Source organism: Cryptomeria japonica, chromosome 8 (assembly GCF_030272615.1).
Source record: "Cryptomeria japonica chromosome 8, Sugi_1.0, whole genome shotgun sequence".
Classification (NCBI taxonomy): Eukaryota; Viridiplantae; Streptophyta; class Pinopsida; order Cupressales; family Cupressaceae; genus Cryptomeria; species Cryptomeria japonica.
Genome location: NC_081412.1, coordinates 444,646,627 through 444,669,519, shown reverse-complemented (window position 1 = coordinate 444,669,519; position 22,893 = coordinate 444,646,627). Strand labels below are relative to the sequence as shown.

At 36.9% G+C, this 22,893-nt stretch overlaps 1 pseudogene; it reads right to left on the bottom strand.

Moving 5' to 3' along the window:
* Positions 1 to 11,081: 11,081 nt before the first annotated feature.
* LOC131053205 (uncharacterized) lies at positions 11,082 to 16,692 on the bottom strand (annotated as a pseudogene).
* Between the last annotated feature and the right edge of the window lie 6,201 nt (positions 16,693 to 22,893).

Here is a 22,893-nt window from a genome sequence, read left to right as displayed (position 1 = left end):
ACTTGGTGTAGTTCGGATCCGTAGACACAAACTACACCAAACTTGCACTTCCACTCTTTCTTGGTGTTGGTCAGGTCTGTAGGTTTGACCTACACCATGTCTCTCCCTTTGGTGAAGTTCATACCTATAGGTCTGACCTACACCTGTTTTATCCTATGCACTATTTAGGTGTAGTTTGAACCTACGACTTTGATCTACACCAATGACATGTTTTTCCCAAGTGTAGTTCAGGTCTATAGGTCCAAACTACACCTAGTCTTTGTTCTCAATTACACGTGTAGTTCAGGTCTACAAACCCAAATTGCACCTTTGAGCCACACGTAGCCTCTGTGTAAATTAGGTCTACGAACCTAAATTACACCAAATGCACACACATGTAAATTGGGGTCGTAGACCCAATTTACATTTGTTCTACCATGATACAATGAGGGTTTTTGTAACCCTGATGGTGCCAAATTCAACACATATATGATCATGTTCAGTTCAAATGATCAAGATGGTTGGTTATTGTTCTTCTCAAGTATGGATGATTTCCCTTTGCTACAATGCCATTCTTATACATATGTTAGAACCATCTCTAAGGAAAAGACAATGAAGTTCAAGAAGCAAGACTCCTATCCACTCTTCCTCTCATCCTTAGTGGCATCAAACATTGCAAACATTAGATGAATCTGAAATACAAGCTACTTGGCAACAATACAAAGATTTTCTAAAGAAGGACGATCATAATAAAGATGTGTCTCTAGACACTTAGTCATTCTTATGCAACTCTAGTGCAATGGAATTATGTAATTTCCATCGACACCTTAGGTGTCATTCTATGTATGCACTAGTACACATGTCCTATGTCAAATAGGTTTCTACCTTTGACTTAGTCACAATTAATTGTAACTTTTCCTATTTTTGTGCGTAATTCCTCTTCTCTATATATGAGGATGCTCATTGTAATAACCAATCAATCTTTTGGGCAATGCAACAAACCTCTGCCAGTTTGGGAAGCACTCTAAAACTTTGTTTTTAAGATGTAAATCAAATTGTACAATCAATAAAAGAGACAAGTTGCTTTCAATCTTTGTGTTGGAACAAGTTGTAATGTGATGGCGTTATTCAAAGTTGATTGTAGGTATTTTAGTGTTATATGAAAGAGATTTAAACCCAATCTTGTAGTCTTTGAGCTGCTTATTGTGTTTATAATTAAGGTTATGTTGGCAAACTTGATCTTGTTGTCTTTGAGCTACTTATCACATTTGAAGCTAATGTTTCATGCTCGTGCAAAGAGATAACTTGCAGTCTTTGTGCCGCTTTTACCTTCTACATTTGTGCATTTAAGGTGAACTGTATGTTGAAGTCTTTGAGCTACATGTATTTCATCTTTGTTCTTGAAGCATTATAGGAAGTCATGGAAAGTCTTTGAGCTTTCATGAGCTTCTTGGTTAATTTTGCTTGGTTGTACTTGAAAGTTTATTTTAAGTTCAAGGATCATCAATTTTGAAAGAAAAGGATATGATGAAGGAAGAACACCTATTCTGAAAAAAGAGAATATGGTCAAAGTAACGCCTTATTGATTAGCTTAGTGTACATAATTTTAGCTCCTAGTTAAGTGTTAGTGGTTTTTAGTAGCAATTAATAGGGGGAGCCTTCCCTCATAAATACGAGAGATTATACCTTGCCTTCTGAGAGGTATTGTCTCACACACTCTGGCGAAAATCCACATTTTGTAACCTCTCTCGAGTTTACAAAATTTTCACCTGACAAAGAAGAAGAAGATTTTACCTTAGAAATCTATCGTGGATGGTTTTAATTTTTAAAAGAATAATCAAAATCAAGTGGGTCAACTATAAAAAGAGAAATGTTAAATATAGAGTTGATAAGACTCTCTTGAAACTTAGCATTGTTCTTAATGAACAAATCATGTGTGGTTGGATGGAGTAGGTGGTGAAATTTTACACAATCTGGGTAACCTACAAATATGCAAGGTTTGAGATTTTTCTTTAGTATACATTCTGTGGATGAGGATCCGAACACCCTGAAGTGCTCAACTAATGGATTCCTATCCATCCAAGCTTCAAAGTGATTGATTCCCTTTAAGGCTTTTTAAGGAACTCAATTTTGAATATAACAAGCATAATTGATTACTTCTACCCACCATTATGGTGTAAGGCCCCTGGAGTGTATCATGCAATTAGCCATATGTTTCAAGGATATGCTCTTATGTTTTGCAACACCATTCTATTGGGGAGTATAAAGAACTGTGCACTACAATTATACTCCCTTTGTTATATAAAATTTTTCAATTTTGTCGACATACTCACCCCATTGTCAATCTGAACAACCTTGATGAGTTTTCTTAACACCTTCAGCAAGAGCCTTGAAGTCTTGAAAGTTGATGATAACTTCATATTTTCACCAAAGGAAGTAGAAATATGAGTATTTGGAGAAGCCATCTATGAAATTGAGAACTTAATTTGCCTTAGTGAAAGATGAATGAAACAATACCCTTAATATGTTACTGTGAACAAGCTTCGAAGCCTATGTAGCCCTCTAAGATTTTTCTTTGTCAAATTTCTCTTTGAGATGCTTCCCAAGGGTGCAAACCTCACAACAACCCTTAGAAAATATAACTCTAGGTAACCCTATGACCATATCCTGCTAACTTAGTTGCTCAAGGTAGCAATAATGAAAGTGGCCAAACTACTCATTCCATAGTTTTCTAACTCCATTTGAATGAGTAAGCAATGTATAGGACAAAAATTAGGTGTAAAGTGAGAGAAGGTATACAACTTAGCTTGGCGATCTACCCTTCCCAAAGCTATCAAATTGTTGTTGTGCAACTCTCTAATCTCAAACAAGTTTGGAGAGAATTGAACTCTCACACCCTTCCCTATGTGGTTAATTTGATACACTGATAGGAGATTATTGAAAGAAAAGGAACACTTAAAATATTTGTGAATGTTCCACCTTTAATTTTAGTATAAATCTCTCCCTATAATCGATGCTAAAATTTCATCATTCTAAATGATAGTAGACATGCTATAAGGCTCTAAGGAAGAAAAATCGACCTATGAACAACCCATGTTGTGCGAGGCACCTAAGTCAATGGTCCAAGACATAGCTAATAATGATGTAGAAGCAACTAGAGCCTTGCCCTTAAATTTCTATTTTTTCTTAGCCTTAGAATATTCTTAGGTTGATGAGGATTCTTTGATAGATTCAAGGACCCCTATGCTCTTCTTCTTAAGAGGATGCATGAGGTGGTCAATCTACTTCATCATACATTTGTGCTCATTATGCCCAAGTTTCTTGTAACATGGACAATTAACTTGGTTTGAAGAGGTTTTAGTGTTAGTTTTGGAGGACTCGAAGTTTTGATCTTCCTTGGCCTTCTTGTCCTCATGAGTTTTTTATTCTTCCCTCTTTTGTTTGAATCTTTTTGTTTCTCATTACTAGTAATTAAGGCTTGAGTTTTTAAAGACTTAAATTTGATAAATTGTATTAACTTATCTTGCTCCTTAATTATGTTGACCATAAAGTCATCCATAGAAAGCATTTTCCATGTGGCTCCAAGATTCTTTTTGGTGGAGTAAAAGGTAGAAATAAACACATAATAATGAGGATCTAATGTGGAGAGCATAAAGAACTAGTTGATCCTCTTTTTTCTCTATTCCACATTCCTTCAAATGCAACCTTAGTTATTTGAATATTATGAAGAAGTATTCTAGGTTGTTAAAGGAATTGAGGCTCTAAATTATGAGCTCATTCTTCAAATCATTAGTTCTCATTTCCTTCAACTTCCCAAAGAGTTTTTCTAATGCAAGCAAACTTTATTAGGTGTTTTTAAGGCTTCTATAGGAAAGAGGAGTTTGAGAGACACAATAAGACATAGGAATTCAAAGGCTTGATCACATTTCTTAAACCATTTTTTTAGCTTTCTTAATATTAGGTTCTTTCTAAATAATATACACATTAATATAAAAACATTACATATTTCTCCTAATGGCTCCCACTCCTCCAATGGGAAGTTTTTTGAAACATCTGACTACTTCTCTTGCCCATGCCCCTAGATGTGCTATCATGGGGTCCTCTGTTGCTTGTGGGTTTGCCTATGTTGCTCGTGGGGTAACTGGGTCTGCTCTAGCTATGGATGTGCCTCATGCTATGATCGTCTCTGGGTCTACTATTGCAGTGATTAGGACTCTTGCGAATTTGATGTGCGATGAGGTTCTCTTGTTGCTACTGTCTTTGGTGTCGTGGGTGTTGGGATCCCTCCTCCAAAGCCTTTTTCTACTACTGGTGGACAAAGCTTTGCTCGTGTTGCCAGATCTACTACTTCCCTTCCTCCCAAGGGGAAATCTCATCCTCTTGCTTGTGCCAAGATCTCCCCTTTTGTGGTTTGTGGCCAAAATGTGGTTGAGAATGTGGACTTCTACCAACACTGTGAGTTGGTGTGTAGTTTTGTTGGTCCTTGGCCTTCTCTCTTGGATCTTCATTGATGGGTGATGGATTCTTGGAGACACTTAGTTTCGAGTAACATTAAATTTTTCCCTTGTGCTAAGGGTTTTTTATTGCTTCTTTTGTTTTTGCTATGAATTGTGATTTGGTTTTGAGCAAGTTATGGGTTTGGGTTATCCACTCTCTCTCGGTCAAACCTACAGATAATCTCCTTTAATTCTCTTATTGAACCACTTAGTGTGCACCTAGTGTGGGTTCGTCTTCCCAATCTTCCCCTTCATTTTTGGGAAGATTCTTTTTTTGAAGCTATTGGCAACTCTGTCAACTGCTTCTTGAAGGTAGAAGGGACCACTTTCTTAATGGGTCTTTCTACTTTTGCAAGCATTTTGATCAACGTTGATCTCCATGCATCTTCCTAGGGATGTGGTTCTCATGGTTGGGGATAGGCCATGGACTTAATCACTAGATTATGAGGGCCTCCCCTTTCGATGTTGTCATTGCTTCTCTACCGGTCACTTGACCATGGATTGTTCTCTCTTGAGGCGTGTGATCACCTGACTGTCTTAGCTTTCAATTCTTCCTTTGATGACTCTTCACATGTTGTTGATGATTCCTCATAGGATGATGGTTTGCCTCTTGCTATTGGTGTGGCCTCCTAAGGCCCCATGGATTCTCCTCCACCTCTTTCTACTGGTGTAATCCCCTTTGGACCCAAGGAACCTTCTCCATTTGTAGCTCCTATTCTATTCTAGCCTTTGATGGAGGTTTTGTTGCCTAGTCAACTTTTTGCTCTTGGTGTTGATAGTCTCACTATGGGGTTCCCCCCTCTTGGTCCCCTTTGTGATGGTGTTCCAACTCATAGTATTTCTTGGACTATTGTTCGTTGATGGAGGAAAGATCATTCTTCCCCCTTTCCCCAAACTCTTCCTTGGATTGTGGGAGATTTTTCTACCCACCTTTGATGTGGGCTACTAGCTATTTTGCTAGTGTGCTATAAGTGGTTTGTTTTGGCCTTTGTTGTCAAAGGTTTGTTCTTGACTAGTTGTTTGTAGCGTTTTTGTCCCATCTTTGTATAGGGTTACCAACCTTGTTTTGCTACTTTTAATATAAAAAATAGTAGGTTTTTTCTCAATGCCCATTGTTATATCTTATACAACCTTTTGTTCTTTAGCACAAGTTGTAACTTAAGTGTTTAATCATGATAATCAAATGGTGTTAGAGAAATTCCATATTGATTTCAATCTATGCTTAAAGTTGATCTTCAAAAATAAATTAGAAGTACAAAAATATAGAATTGCATAAGAGACAATGCCCCCCCGCTGCCACAAGCCCCACCCCTTGATTTAATATTGTGAAACCCCCCTAAAATTTGACACTTTTTAGATTCAGTGCATAAATGTTCCTAATGAGACAAACATGAAAAGTGTTGCTTTATAATTTTAGTGCATAGACACTCACAATGGATCAAGCATGGAAAATCACTTTTTTGAAAACAATGACGCTTATCAAAAGCTACAAGGGTTTAATTTTTAGCTTTTTATCTATTTACATTTGTAGTAGAAATATAAATTCTCCCAAAATACATTTTTTTTTTTCTGCAAGCTAAACTTAAGTACCCACTAGTAGATAGCCCAAATTTAAGCCTCTCTAGGTGACTCTACCATATGACCAAGGAAACTATGGTAGTTACCCCCTCCCTTTGTTGACGTGACACAGGTGGAATTGTTGATGTCACTATTGGCAAGGAAATTAACAGATGTTTTTCCATGATGTCTTTGTTTTGACATGTTGGTGGTTGTCATAGTTTTTTGCATATATTCTCTTGGGCTCAAGTTTTTTAATGAAGACCTATTAAATTTTGTAATGAACCCAGAAGTACCCACAAAGGTTTTTTTGTGACCATCTTCTGTTTTGGTGTGGTTTCTAGTGCAATTTCCTATCCTTGGAAAAAAAATGACCCCTAAACTTGAATGTCTCTAGATATGTCACATTTTATATTTGCTTCATAGATTTTTGTCATGTTTTGTCTCGAAAATTGCCTCCACACAAGGCAAATCAAATTCTAATACATACATATACTATTTTTAAAATCTCAACAATGATTATTGAATAAAAAAATAGAATACAAGATTGGCTTTGATACCATATAGGAGTGCACCATTATCTTCAAGATTGAATGTTTGTAAATGTTCAAGTCACACAAATCAAGCATAGACACACTCTTTTAGCAACAAAAAATAAACAAATAGAATACTTAAGAAAATAAAAAATGCAAAATGAACATAATATAAGAGTGCAATAGCACAAATGAATTAGCTGACAAAATGAAGATGTACATATGGGAGAAGGAAGCATAACTACCATAAAAAAATAGTGGTGACAAAGCCAAAAAATAAACATGTAATAGAGTTAACTAAGAATGGCTAAAAATATGCTCGTGGCTAGATATAGGCACACAACTGTCACTTGACTAGCACACTTAAGCAAGCTTGACTCCTACATTGACATGGTCCACTTGTAAAGTTGTATTGTAATATTGGTTAGATATTTTATGTGTGGTTTGCATGTTGAAAATATATTTAATATTGAAAATAAAAAAATATCAAAAAATAAATGTTGGAGTTAATGGATTTGTGCACTCATGGTTTTAACATACATGATTTTTTCAATAATATAGTTGTATTTGCATGGCTTGACTCTATAAAAGCAAACACATGTTTAGTAGTTGGGGTAGGTAGTCCTAACCTTTAAGGTTTGCTATCATTTATAGTGGCTCTTTTTTAGAGTGCATATGTGAAGGATGGCATGTGATGTGTGCTTGCATGGTTATCAATTATGCTTGGACACATGGAGGATACATTAGAGGATCTTGATGCTTCATAAGTATTCATGGATACTTTTATTGTTGAATAATACATTTATTGTACATATACTTTAGGAGGCTGGGTTTTCTACCCATGAGAGTTATCCTAGGGATATCTTATTAATCTTGTTGTATTTTTTAATCTTTGCATTATGGTTATTCTGTAAACCTACATACATTCTTTTCTTTCATAGGGTTATGTAGAAAATGGTTTGATCAAGTTGGATTTTCCTAACATCGTAGCCATAAACTATAATGAAGTGTGCAATCTCAAGTGGCCAAATGCTAAGTTAAACATTACTTATTAAGATGATGTAGTGACAAGAGACAATATGTTGTAAATGCATTATGGTTGAAAAATATTCAATGGACAATGTAAGAAATCTCCTAGTATCTGCTCAAAAAACTTAAAATTTGAATCTAGATGTCCCCCACGTAAGATGAGAGTGGAGGGTTGTTATAAAGGTCCCTTAGAAAGAGAACATCATATATAAACTCATGAATAAAAATGCACAACTTAATGTTACCCTCTTGGGTTTTCATCACGATTCTCCATGAAGCCATTGTTTTTAGTTTTCAACTTAATGAGAAATGTTTGTAAGCCATCTTTTTTATTTTTTTAACTTACAATTCAAGTGCATAATTATAGTCAACACGAGACAATATCCATAACCTCAAATAATCTATACCAAGTTGCATATCTAGTGGCCTTAGTTTTCTCATTATCAATATATCAATTAAAATGGGAAATCATAGGTACTAAGGACATAATTATCCTTTGTGGGAATTGAGTGTAACTCTACAATTTTCGACAGAGTTTGTCACTCAATAGTACAAGTATCAACAACATCTCCAATGCTAAGCTCATCATCAACTACATTGATAACAATATATGTTTAGAGCGGATGATCTATCATTTAAGATAGTGGATTAGACTATACAAATTTTGATAATAGACAAGCCATAGTTTGCCATTTGAAATGATCTATCCATCCTAAATGCATATGCCTCATTTGACATAACATTGTTTTGCAGAATGTGTGTTAATCACTTGATAGACAAGGACATAGACCAAAATGATCACTAGAAATATGACCTCAATGTCCACAATGACATATTTTGTAGGGTTGGCAAATAGGTGAAGACTCAACTATTGTTCAAAATAACCCTAGATACAAAATTGATAGGTTTGAAATATGAAATTCACAACACACAAATATACCTTACACTAATATGATGTTTTTTGGGTTTTGTTTATTATTTCCTAAATTCATATTGTAGGTAGAGATTCAATACTAGGAGGACTAGCGGGTATTGTATCTATGATATGTTTCAACAACACTTTTCAACTTAGAGATAACAACATTGTTCTGTGAAATAAGATAAGGCTTAATACTTTTCTTCAAGGACTTTTTTTTGCCTTTTGAGTTGTATTGCTTGAAGAAAGAACATCAACTTCTTTCTTCTCTACAACATTGTTCTATGACATAGAAGAGTGTTTACAATTTTCTTCTACTTTTTATCTTTTCCAATCTTTTAAGTTGAAGAACATAAATGTTGACAACGACTTTCTTCCATGCTAAAGCATTGGGCATCTAATGTTGTATTCAATGTAAAAATGCATGAACAAAGGTTTGTATTGATGCCAACATTCATATGTTATCTTTGCTTTTTATTGTTACCGACATTGATTTGCAAGGTTAATTTATCATTTGTCTATAAAACGAACATGATAATGATTGCACACATTCGTGTTGATTTCCATTGATAATGTTTGTAGTACAATTCACAACACCTTATAAATTTTGATATCAAAGGGAGATGGATTAGTTCCTTACAACTTTGATACGTTTTTTCTATATACCACCAAAACAATATACAAACCTTTTTGTATGTTCACCCTTTGATAAACCCATAAATACATGGAAGAATACTACCTTTTTAACATACTTGTCAATATATAATAGGGATGTTATAGCATGTGAGATTAGAGAGATACATGACACTTAGGTAGTACACAAAAAATGATTCATCCTATCAATGACACCTAATTAGAAAGAAATTATTTAAGATTTGTCTTACTAAGAGTGAATGGGTAATAGAGGAATATGAAAATGGTGATGTCCTTTTTCTTTAATCTCATATGAACTAAGCCATAAACGTCATTGTTGCATATTAGATGTTGCAATTCAATCATAATATGAACTTGAGACAGCATGTATACTTGATTATAATGAGACTCTGGAAATAAAAAAATGCAAGATCGTAAAATCTAAATTTAAATGATAAAGTGTACTTTGTAGTCACTTGATTTAATGGCAAGGTCCATGTAAGCACCATGTGCTGAGTTCAAATCTTGTATAATGCAAAAAAAAACAAAAACCTAAATTTAAATCAAGTGACAAAACAATCCTTCGTATTATATACACAACCGAAAAATAAAAGACCCAGCTTTTTGAAACCAGATTAGCTACAGCCAATTTAATGTGGCATTGCTCAAAAAGTAATGAGTTCCTCAAGAGGTGATATCAATAAAGCAAGTGAATGAATATTAGCTATAGCAGCGTTGCTTCTACGTCTTTTGATCTTCACAATTTCTGCTAATCTAAGCGAGGGAGGCAAAGAGGCTACAAAGGGTTTTGGGAAAGATAGAGTAGTCTTGTTACTCTGTAATCAGACAAATTGAGTGCCAAGCAAAAATTTAGGAGACAAGTTTTATTAATAAAATATTGACCATGGTTTTTGATGGGCTTGGGAAGATAAAAAGGTTTGTTTCAGAGGGATGCGTACAGTCAATTGCTTTTATCATTGGTTATTATAGGGAAATGGGCATTAGTTGAAGGCAGGAGGGAGGATTGAGTGTAGGAATATTTGGGAGAAATGAGCGCTAGGTCAGAGTACATGGCACTACTACGATGGACAATTACACAAACTCGAATCTCTTTTGAATAAATCTGGACCTTAATATGGCAATATGCTTTTTCTTCATAGACTTGCACCTTCAGAAATTTTTAGTGAAAGAAGATAAAATATAAGCATTTAAGCCTGCATTCCTCCATCCATTATTATTATGATTAGTGAGGCCACCCATCTAACTAAAAATATATTTTTAAGAAATATTTTCTTTGAGGATATTATGCTACAAATATTTCTCCCTTCTGATTGCAAGCATTATATTGAAAAACTCATTAAATTTCCCAACCAAAAAATGTATCAAAATGCATTTTAAGTTCAAATAAATCAATACCAGAGTTTGAGTTTTGAGAAGATAATTAACTGTTTGAAATGAATGGAAAGAAGAGAAATAAATTCCTTGCCTGATGTGTCACAAAGGTATTAGGTTTCTCCATGACCATGATCCCTGTATGGTATCAGGTGAAGCCATCCTCCATTACATTTAGGTGGAGGAACCTCATATTTGGGTGTAATTGTTTATGATATTATTTCTTTTAGGGTTATCATATATCACATTTTTCTTATAAAAAATAAATGGTTTCTGACAGGGATGTTTAGGGCAGAGGATCTAGTAGTTGTGCCAGTTTTAATAATTGTGATTGTATTTGTTGATTTAATGTCTAATATTTTTGACAATATTGTATCAATAATTGTGACTTTAAATTGTTATTGTTCTTGATGACTGCCCATTGATGAATGAAATTTATCCCTAAGATCTAAAAAACAACAAATCATGTGATGCCACAAGTATTGGTCTCACTTTTGAAATTTTCACATAAGATTTTGAGAAGTGCAAAATTAAGATACTCAACTATTAGATCTTTAAGATTCTGGAAAGCTTCTCAAATTCTCTAGGAAAAAAATGCCCATAAAAATCTGCACTGCATAACCCCATGATACTGAAATGAACCATTCCCCGTTGTCATCATAACATATGGATTGCTGCAGAATTACTGCAAAATCCAAGTTGATGGGATTGAAGAGGTGTTGCAATGTATGTAGTTTGCAGAGGTTGGGAAATATGGGTTCCAGTTTCCACAATATCAAGGTAGTGAAGGGACACCAGAGATCTGACATAGCGTGCAGTAAGCAATCCAAACAGATTCCCATATACATCGAACTACAATCAGAGCCACAATAGCACATCAAATATCAAAGCTACACTATACTAGAAAAGCACATCAAATATCTGAAAATACTCTTTTTTTAAAAGTTCAGATTGTCCAGTCATCCATATGTATACCACCTCTAACATTCAAGCTTTTCTAGGATATTTTGTTATGGGAGATGATGACACGGTGTTTGTCCCTGAGAATGCAAGTCTGCATTCAGCCATCACTTCCATATATACCCGGATATCTCTGAATGCAATCATCTTGAATTGATTCCAATGCTTTGTCCAATGGAAAACTGATGGCAATCCCATCTCCTCCTTAAACTATACCATATGAAAAACACATATTCTGCAAATGGCTTTCCGACACACTTCCAATGTAGTACATCTATCTGTGGTCATATTTTGAGAGAACCCTAACTAGATTCTCCGGGACAAACACTGTGTCATCATCTCCCATAACAAACCATCGTACATCAGGAAGGCCCAACTTGAAAGTTTGGAGACAATGCGTGAGATCCTAATAGCAGAAATGAAATGAAGTTTAGTTATTCAATATCATTTACGAGTACATCTTGAATCTTCTACTGTATATCTTGACCATGTTTATGAATGAACTTGAAATGAGATATATCGCTAAAAATTCCTAGAAGAAGCAGAGCTAAGGCTTCCTCCTCGTTCCTCCGGGGTTGGACATCCCTGTCCAGCCATACAAAACCACCATAGTTTTATGTACTCGTTTCTGGTCTCCCACAAGCTAGCAGAAGCAGCTATTCCAAATACTAGGTATATGCTTCAAATCATTTGCAGTACTAGTAACAGTATCTGAAGCCACAACAATGTTCGCAACCACCGTTTTAATGGGTTCGGAACCCGAGTTCTTCTTAGCTGCCATGGGCAACTGCTTTGGTTTTCCACGCTCCTTTGTGCAGCTAAGCTAATTGACTGCCAGCGAGATTGGCTATATTTAACCTCTATCAAAATAATGCATTAAAACGGATTCTTGCTGTCATGCAACCGTTGAAAACCAATTCAGTGTTCCATTTTATCGATGACAGGGAACCACTATCGGCAGTTATGGTCACGACGAACTAATTCAGTCTTCCACTACTCTGTCCGTTACTTTCTACTCCTCTCAGGGGGGAGATGTAAAGCATTCATTATGTGTGGGACAGTGATATCTTGGTGTATTTTAAGGGTTGGATAGTCATTTTTTGTTAGTGTGTAATTGAGGGCACACAAAGTGTAGGACGTCATTTTAAATGACACTATCAATTTAAATGTTTGGGTTTTTAAGACCCTTCTATCATAGATAATGTCTTTTGGCATAATGCAACTCAATCATTTAGTCATTAATGAAAATGTGATACAATATACATGTGTTTTTGGACATCTTAACAAATATGTAGTTATGTGGCTACATATTGATACCCAAAACTCCAAATAATAACTTTGAGCTCTTGAATCACCTAGGAAAACATACTAAGTTGTTTATAGAAATTCAACTAAACGAAAATGTGATACAATATACATGAAATGATGCACATACTATGGTCTATTTTGTTTGGGTGTTTTTGGACGTCTTAACAAACATGTAGCTATGTGGCTACATATTGATACCCAAAACTCCAAATAATAACTTGAGCTCTTGAATCACCTAGGAAAGCATACTAAGTTGTTTATAGAAATTCAACTTATTGTGTAGGAGCGCAAAGAGTGTAAATCTAGGGTGTATGCCTACTGAGTCCTCTCTCTTAGAAATATGGTGCAGGAGCACCAAGTTTCCCCTTGAAGTGACTATGGACCATTTTAGGTCTTTTGTTGAAATTCATGTAATAAGGCCATGATAAGGCCATTTGATTTCTTTTTGTGTTAAATAAGGTCCTAAGGACCCATCACATCCTTTGAATCCACATTGTGAGGCAATTTGTGCCATTGAGGTCATGTAAGCCTGTAAGGTCATCAAGGGTCAAACCAAGTCAAATTGTGAATTTTGATGCAATAGAGTTGTATTTGGGCGTCTAAGGTCAAAATAGATGGTTTAGAGTCATCTAGGGTCAGCAGGTTGAGTTTTACTTCATAAGTGCAAAACATGCAAAAGTTGTCAATGCATTATTGCAAAAGAAGTGTATAAAAGGTGGTTTGAGGTTGGTTAGAATTCAAAAGTCAGTTATAGAAGTTGGGGGAATAAGGAGATCTATATAAACTTCTTTTTCATCGACACACAGGTCAGTTGGGCAATGTAATGAAGCACTATCAATAAATTTTTGAGTTTTACCTTGCAATTTCCTTGAGTTTTCAGGCGTACAATTTGCTAATTTGAATTTTTCATTGCTTTAATCTACTCATTGGAGTTTAAAATCAATTGGATATGTTAGAGGAGTTAATCCTCTGTAGGTTTCTTCTTTTTTCATTGAATTTTATTTTGATTTGTAGAAGTTATATCAATTTTCCTAAAAACTGTCAAAACCCTAGTCTAGGGTAACCCATGACAATTATAAATGTATTTGGGGTCACTTCCACATTGATAAATTCATGCCAAGGTGTGGAATGATCCTTGACAACATACACTTTGTTTGTAAATTCCTTGCAGGGTCCCATGAAGAGGTTGGCATGTGCTAGTGAGGACACAAAGTTTGATTTTGTGACACAAAGTTTGATTTTGTGTCTCAAACTGTGATAGACAACATGATGTTGGTAATTTGAAGGTGATCCAGTGCAAGAAGGGATTTGGAAGATTAGTGGGGTCCTAGAAGGAGGTGTGGGGGTGTCCCAAACATGTTCCAAGCGATTGGTGATCAAAGGAGCCAACCAAATTATGAGGGTTTATGATTGTCCCTATGGAAGAGCATTGACTATCACAGTTTGACACTGAGTAGATTCATTGAATTTTGCAAGGTTGAAGTGTGAGTTGTTGTTGAGTTTGAAGACGAAAGAGTGAGTAGAGGAGTCCTCCTAGATATTGGATAGGGTTTGGGGTTCTCTCAAGAGGGAATGGTCCATGCAAGCAAGACTGTCCACATTGGTGTTTGTGACTAGTGTTACCACAGTGAGTGTTCTTATGACCTTTAGGGTGGAAGGGAGGGTAGATAAAGATAGTGTGTCTTTGAGGAGGAGTCATTTCAACAACACCTTTATGTTCCTTATTTTGGTGAGTATCCTTTTGGCTATGTGTATTGTATCTATGGACTGCTTGGAGACCAATTAGGAGTTGAACTTGTGTGAGTGAGGTTTTGAGAGTTTGGTGTAACCTAGTTGTTGGAAGACTCAAGGTGACCTTGGGCAAGTTAAATTAGTCCATTCTAATGTGTTTCAGTGATTGGAGAAGGTTTGGAGGCATGAGTCTATTCTTGGGGTGTTGTATCCTTGTGAGTACCTAATAACCTTGTGAGGGATCTTATGAGTTGGTGAAGGGTTGTCACCCATTTGAATAGGTGAGTTGGGAGAAAGATCTCCCCTAGTTGGTTGTGTGTGGGGATGCCCTGCATCAAAATATTAGTAACTTCTTCAAATCACTTAAAGACCTACGGAAACACCTCATGAGAAATGGAAATAGTTTAATGTAAAGCTATTAAATTCCATTTCATGCTAAGGAACAAGAGAGAAATCCAAAAGATAGATTTTCATAGATCGAGATTTGTGTAAAAGAATACTACACAAACACACTCAAGGACATGAGACTTGCCTAAAAAGAAATTACATAATTTATAAACCCTTTTGATGTTGGATCTTCTAATATAGATCTTGATTAAAAAGCTTGTTTTCATTTAGTCTCACCTCTTGAAAGAAGGCAATCAAGTTGTACACTCTTTGGTCGTCTTCATGCAAGTGATAAATATGTCATTGTAGGATGTACAATCTATATGTAATGCCATTCTACCTCCATCACCCTTGTTGAAAAAAATGTAAGTTATCATTTCCTACTCCTCCTTGGGTATTGCCCACTTGCCATTCTCACATCTAAGGTGATGCAAGTTAGTCTTTAATTGGTCCTGTTGACGGTTGTTTTGACACACCCGCCAAAAGTTAGGTAGCCAATGTGAACACTCACCACCTCTCCTGAAAAACAATGAATTTGGGAAAACTCACTACCCCAAGGTCTGTATAGTCGGGTCACGACGGTGATGGGAAGCCCAATGGTTGATGTGGTTGTACCTGTAAAGGGGCCTGCTGGTTGAAACTAAATCTCCCTGGTTGTGAATGGCTGAACTTCCTTTTTTTTATTTTATGATTTAAGATTCTCTGGAAAATAAACTGCGAAGAGTAAAAGGGAACAAGAAAATAAAAATAAAACCAATATAATAACAACTTAATGAACTACTCAGTTAGTTCCCTGCAATCCAAGAAATTATCAAATATTATCCAAGTTAGCATTCAACAACGGACCCCCAAAAAACCTGCAAAATCATCAATTTCACAGACCTATGGAAATAAAATCATCAACAATATGGCCTATCACAATAATTTTCATACACCACTAATGTGCACAATATGATTCATAAAGTGATAAACAAAAAGATCAAACCATGTTGCTAACTCCAAAGAATCGACATTACCAGATTACATAGAACCATTTAGTAGAATATAGATGTAGATCAAACAATCTACAAGCCGCTTCTTATATTAATCTCAATGAATGCGTAACAAAATAACTCAACTTCTTAACAATCTGCAAAATATTCTAAAATCTCTAAGTGGGCCACAAATCATCAATTTGGGGACCCTTACAAATGAATCCAAATTCTCAATTTATAGAAGTTTTCTACCCTATTATCTAGGAAATAAATCTAACCTAAATTAAGAACTGAAACTAGGAGTCGCAGTTAACTTGCAAGTTTCTGCCTTGATACTCCAATTAACTACTACGAAATGGGGGCTGCATGAGCACTACAAAGACCATGTTGGATGAGCCACGTTTTCGTAGTCATGCAGAATTTTGCTCAAAATTGGAACCTGAGTTGGAGATGCAGTTGAAAATACAAAATTGGGGGTCATGCAAAAACCCTGCTATCTTTAGTAACTGTATGTTCATCCTTCACTTTTGAATAAAAGCTCTATAATTATCCATTATGCATGCGATTGCTTGGACAATAGGATCAGCTATGTGTTTAATTCTAAATTTATACTTCTTCAAAACACCATTTGCATGCTTCTTTCCTTTCTCTAACTCCCCTATTGTCTCTGCCACCTCTTGACATTGAGTGATCAAGTATGTGTACCTGTCCATGAGGGTGACATCAAACTGGGCCGAAGGTCCTAAATGTTGAGCCTCGTATGCATCCCACTGATTTAAAGCTTGTTGTTGGTCCATTATTCTGGTACTAATTAATCCTAAACTGAAGGCTCCAAGCATATGTTTTACAAAATTCTCATATGAGAAAATTTATCTGAGGAGAGGACCCTAATCTCTGCCATATCATTCATATATTGCTAAAACATTTCAATCTTCAGCTCCAAAATGTACACATAGGGCTGCAAGTTTTCACAACTGTCCCCTCCTAAGAGGTCTTCCTCCATTATTGTCTCCGCCCCTAATCGCAATACTTTATTCAAAATTTGGAACTGCTTATTAAAAATGCTTAGCTTCCATTCCCATTGCGTAGAACAAGAAGCTAAAGCTCCACTTGCCTGTACTGCCCTACGATATATCCTCATAGTATCCTGCAAAAATAATCTAATCTTAGCTGCATTTACTTGGGTCCATGATTTGGCTGCAGTGGCCACTCGTCTCACCTCCACTAGTGCCTTCACTTCTCCCTCTGGCAGTGATGAATTCGAAGGTAGGTCATCAGCCCTACAAGAGTCTAGAGGTTTACTCATTTCAATCAGGAGCTTCTTGTATTGCCCTAGTTGTGCTTTCAACTCCATGTTTGAAGTATGCTCTTTTTCTACAGGCCCCCTGACAACACTTGTGGCTAGCTCCAAAGTATCTAGCTCTCCCCACTTGGTTTGTTTACCCAAATTTACCTGGGATATTTGATACTTGGGGGAAGCTTGTTTCTCAGCTTGGAGTGGAACTGCCACATCTGCAATCACTTCACCGAAGCCCATTTTTGATAAATGATGTACGGTTTTAGGCTTCTTAGCCTTTGGTGTCTCCTCGATGATTACTTGTTGCAAAGTGACCTTGGGAAGCTCTGCTTTTCTCTTTTTCTTCTCAAAAGTGAACTCAATCCATTGCGGTATATCTTCATCCTTGTCACCTTGATGTGACTTTATATCTGCAGTTATAACATGGACCTCCACCTTCTCCTCTTCTTCATCTCTTTCCTCTACCTCTGTTTGCCCGAGATCTTGATGTGAGGTAACTTGGCAGGCTAGATTGGTTTGGAGAGCCCGTTTCTTATGTAATTCTCCCAATTTGCCACTGACCTATTCATTGAATGTCATCTCTTCCTCACCTGCCTCTGTTTCACCTTGCTCGACTGCTATGTCCTTGAGGAGGTCCTCTTGATCTTGAGGGGTTAGAACTAATCTTTCATTCAATAGGTCCTCTGCCTCATCCCCTTCTTTCTTGCCTTCTACTAATCAATGTTGCTCCAGATCCTCTTCTTCCTGATCTGAGTCAAATTTAATGTTCCTAACTCATATTCCTTTGGTGCTAGACCTGAAGCCTTGCACTCCAGGCTGCCCTGCAAGTATATTAACTGGTGGTGGTGCAGGGGCGTTGGTACTTGGATCCCGTGTGGCAGCTGTTGAAGGTGGTTGAGTAGGTATATCTTCAGTAATCTCTATTTCTTCCTCCTGCTCTTGGGTACCCTCTCCTGCAGTCTGCCCTATAGTTGTCCTTGGTGGGAGGACTTTAGCTAGTGGTACTGCTCCTAATCCATCGGTCAGTACAAGTCCTCAGTGCTTTCTTGAGGTTTCTCCCCCTCATTAGGATCAGTGGATTTATTTTATCTTGAGCTTGATCTCGTCTTCCGAGCATACTCCTTGTAACCCCTTGATTGGGGTACCCTTGAAGTGGACTCCTTTTGTTTCACTTTTGAGGCACTTGGCCTTACCCTTTGGCTTAGCCATTGCTTGGTCCTATTGATGACCACTTGAGAAACCTTTTTAATATTCACATCCTCATTCATGGACCACCTTATTGGGGAGAGGGGCTTCTTATCAATTTCTAACCCTATATACGCTGCATCAAGCAGGTCTCCATCATCCCTGAGGTCGTTAGGGAGATTGGTCTCAATTTTGAAATCTCTTATCTGTGGCACAGATAACCTGTTATAGTTTTTCTCTCTGACCTCAAAATTGTCATGTAGGTTGGCGCAAAAATCTTCCAGTCTTGGCCTGTGTCCCTCATATGCCTTAGGCATAGCTTGTTTGAGCTTACTGTAGGGATAATAAAATTCCCTAGCATAATCATACTCTTTCAAGTTCAAATCTTGAAGCTCTCGCTCTACTAACTTTGTAACCTGTATCTTCAAACATGAGAAGTATCAAATAGATATTGAAAAATCAGTGCCTGTTTTATGTCTTGAAGATAAGAGAGATTGGAGGCCCAATAGTTGCCTTACATATTCCAACAAGATTACTCTATCATTGCAGTATCTGGGAAGCAACATTGGGTTCCCTGTGAATCCGCTGACCCTAATGTAAGTGGAGTGTGGGTTCTGGATAAACCAACATGCCCACTCTTGGATAATAGCCATGGCCTCTGGTCTAATCCAGTATCTTGTGTCTCTTGTCAATTTAATTATTACCAGAAAAATGAAGGCATCATTAATTCTTTTGGAATGAGCCTTTGCATTGACAAGGGGGAGTTGGGAATAATATACCCATACCTTCTTATGTCCTTCCTCATCCTCTAACTGACCCTCTACTTGTAGTCCCAGAAACTTTCCAGCTCTGGCAGCCACTCAGATGACATAAGATGTAAAAAAGAATTTTTGGATCTGGTGGACTTCCTTCATTTGTTTGCAAATGTTGTCAGAGAGGATTTGCGGCCAATCAAAATATTGTTTTCCAATTAGGATAGTGGTCATAAACTGGAATATCCATGGATGTAAATGCGTACAATCAGGCTTGCCAAAGGCCATGTTCAGCATAATAATCAAATCTCTTTGAGGCTCGTTGAAGTCTGCCCTCAGGACCTCCATTGCCTTGAGACCTGTTTTCCTCTCTTCTTCTAACCAGTTTTCATTCATGTGCCTTTTATTTGCTGCAACTTTGTCATTCCATACCTTTATGGCCTCCTCTTCAGTTGAGAGGAATATTTCTTCTCTAGCTGGGATACCAAACACGAATCCCAGCATGTCAGGAGACAAGTCTATAACTGTCCTCCCCTATGCATCAGTGTACTTTCTAGTGTCCGGGTTGTAGAACTGAGCAATTTTCATTATAAATTCTGGTGCATGCACTGATTGTGGAAAAATAGTTGTCTCCACTAAGCCTGATCTTTTGATTCTCCTGTGTAGGGCGTCCAATTTGGGCTTATTTAACTGGGTTCTGATATCTTCAATTTTAATATGGCCAATTTCTGTGTCGGTAACCCATTTGACTTGATCATCCAACTTTGAAGAGTAGACTTGTCCTTGATAGTGGTACTTCATGGTAGCTGGAAGTTTGTCAATATCTTTGCTTCTTTTTCTAGAAGACGAGTCCATCTAAGTACTTGAACCTGTGAGTACAATTATGCCTTGATCATCCGCAACATGCTACAATCACCAAGAATGTCGCATAACATGAAGAACATCACTAGATCAATAAAATGATCAATAACGCGCACAACGATCAATGTGGACCACCAATATGCATAGAACATGATCTAGAAACATTCACAAGCAACGTGAATTGCACCACAACAACTGCAACAACTCGGATTACTAGAATCATCATCATCTCTCTACTGAAGCTCAAGAACCCCAACATAACTGACTGTCAACCTGAAAGATTTGCTTGTGGATTTCCAAATCATGAACCAATCAAACTGAGGACACACATCAATGTCCAAAATACATCCCACACATCCGCAATTAAAGATATTACAATTCTGGAGCAATATGAAGCACAAACCAGAATATAGAACAACTGAATAACATCCTCAATACCGAGCCTCATAACTTGATCAATACATCACGCAGACCTCTACAAATGGGAATGAACCATCTACAAAAACATACTAGAAACCCTTTAAACCACATACTCTCATCTGCAATACACAGGCTAAACCAACTCACATACACTGAAGAATATGTTAACATCAATGACAACACATCATTTTAGTAAACTTCTCAGGAACATCCAACAATATCCCCCTTTGGCATTGATGACAACATATGAATGTGAAAAAAAATAATGCAAATAAAGAAATCAACTCTGAATAATCTCCCTCAAAATCACAAGGATCAACTCCCCCTTTGACAAACAACTCAAATCACAAATATCTGATTTCCTACCCTAAAATGCTTCAAGGTTTTTCACATGCTTCTCTCTCCCTTTGACATCATTGAATCTCTCCCCCTTTGACATCAATGACAAAGGCTCAGGAATTAGGAATCTCTCCACACAAATCTATACATCTGAACCACTGATCACCAACACTGACTACTCCTCTTGAGTAGCAACCTCACTCATTGTAATGTGGTGAAAAAGGATGATGAAGAAGTCAAGAGGAAATCCTTTCCCTCCTCAAGGAAAGGAGTGAAAGTTTTGCAAAAGATTCTCTTCAACCTCCGACACACACATTACATTGAAAAGAGGGGGGGATAATTCACTATATCCAATCCCAAGAGAGTGAATTCTAAGTGAATTGACAATGAATCTAGAAAGTGAAAGTAACCCCTCTTTTAGAATGCAATAGGTTGAATTATGCGATTTAAGATTAAGTGTAAAAGAGACAAAGAAATTATTATAAGTTGAGATAGGAATGTGGGATGAAGTTGTGCACCTGGAATTAGCAGTAAAATGTCGAGATGAAGCTCCCCTGCAAATTTGGGTGAAAGTTGTCAGGACCGTGTTGAAAGTGCACATGGTCCTCTGAAAAATCCGCGCACTGAAAAGGGTTTTTCTTCCTCTGTGAATGGAATCCAAATCTGCAAATACACCTATGCACCTACAACCTACACACAAAAAAGAGAGGAAATGTTGTGGGGATTGGGGGTTTGCCTTCAGGTCAAACCTCGGTTTTGGAATTAACCAAATGATGAAAAGTACTTGCAAGTAATTAAAGTAAATGACTGAAATGGAATTCACCTCAAGAGAGGATGCAATTGAAATGTTGAAAGAGTTGTTTGAAAGGATATGTAGAATTGTATGTCACAAGAGATCTAGTCTTCAATGGTTGATTTCTTGACTTGAATGCAACACCTAGCCTTGAAAGGAGACTTGAGAATGCTCAATGCTTGAAAGGAATTCTTGAATGTTTGAATTCTTGATTTCGCTTAGGATCGCAATTTCCACTTCATGTATGTATGTTCTCTTCTTATCACTTTTGCAAATAGGAGGGAGAATGCGTCTTATATATTTTCCAATTAGGGTTAATTGACTGATTTTTTGTCATAGGCCGACATAGGGAAAATTTTCCCGCTTTCCAAATGCAAAATTTTAATGGAAGGGGCCCAAAATAGGGAAAGGACAAGGGCGCCACACCCTTGTCCTACCCCAATTCAGGATAGGAAGCAACAAAGGAGAGTACGGGGTGTGAGGAAATGCAAGCTTCAGGCAATGTGAGTATGTCTCGAGTCTCCAATCAGGCTTAGGGATTCGTTTCGTGAATGTGAAGACCCAAATGTGGTTGAAAATTGCAAGGTCACAATTTTATGATGCTACACTCAACAATCTAGATCACAAGATATCTCTGTGAAGTTCATCAGACTGATGCAAATCCATGCATCTTAGTTCTCATCAGGACGAGCAATCACCCCTAACTTCTCTCTGAGGTACTCAAAAGTATCTTTAAGCAAAGGTTTCGTAAAGATGTGTGCAATTTGTTCCTTTGTAGATACGTACTCCAATCTGACTTCTTTCTCATTTACCTTCTCCCTCAAGAAATTAAACTTGATTGATATGTGCTTTGTTTTAGAATGCAAGACTAGATTCTTTGAAATATTGATAGCACTTGAATTATCATAGTATATAGCAATAGGCTCATCATAAATAACTCTTGTATCCTTCAACATCTGCTTCATCCAAATTATCTGAGTACAATTGCTAGTAGCAACAATGTATTTAGTCTCTGTAGTAGATAAAAAAATAGAATTCTGCTTCTTACTTGCCCAAGATACCAACTTCTTACTATGCACCACCAGTAGTACTCTTCAAGTCATCAACATCACCTGCCCAATGAGCATATGTAAAAGCACTCAAAGTAAAGTCATCATTCTTAGAATACCACAAACCAAAATAATTGTCCCTTTCAAATATTTGAATATCCTTTTTATAGAAGTAACATGATACACAACATTCATTATATCAGGTCTAGTCTGAGTCAAATGCAACAATCCACCAATCATAGATCTATATCTGGTCTAATTAGCTTTCAGAGAATCATCATCCTTTGTCAACTTGCATCCGG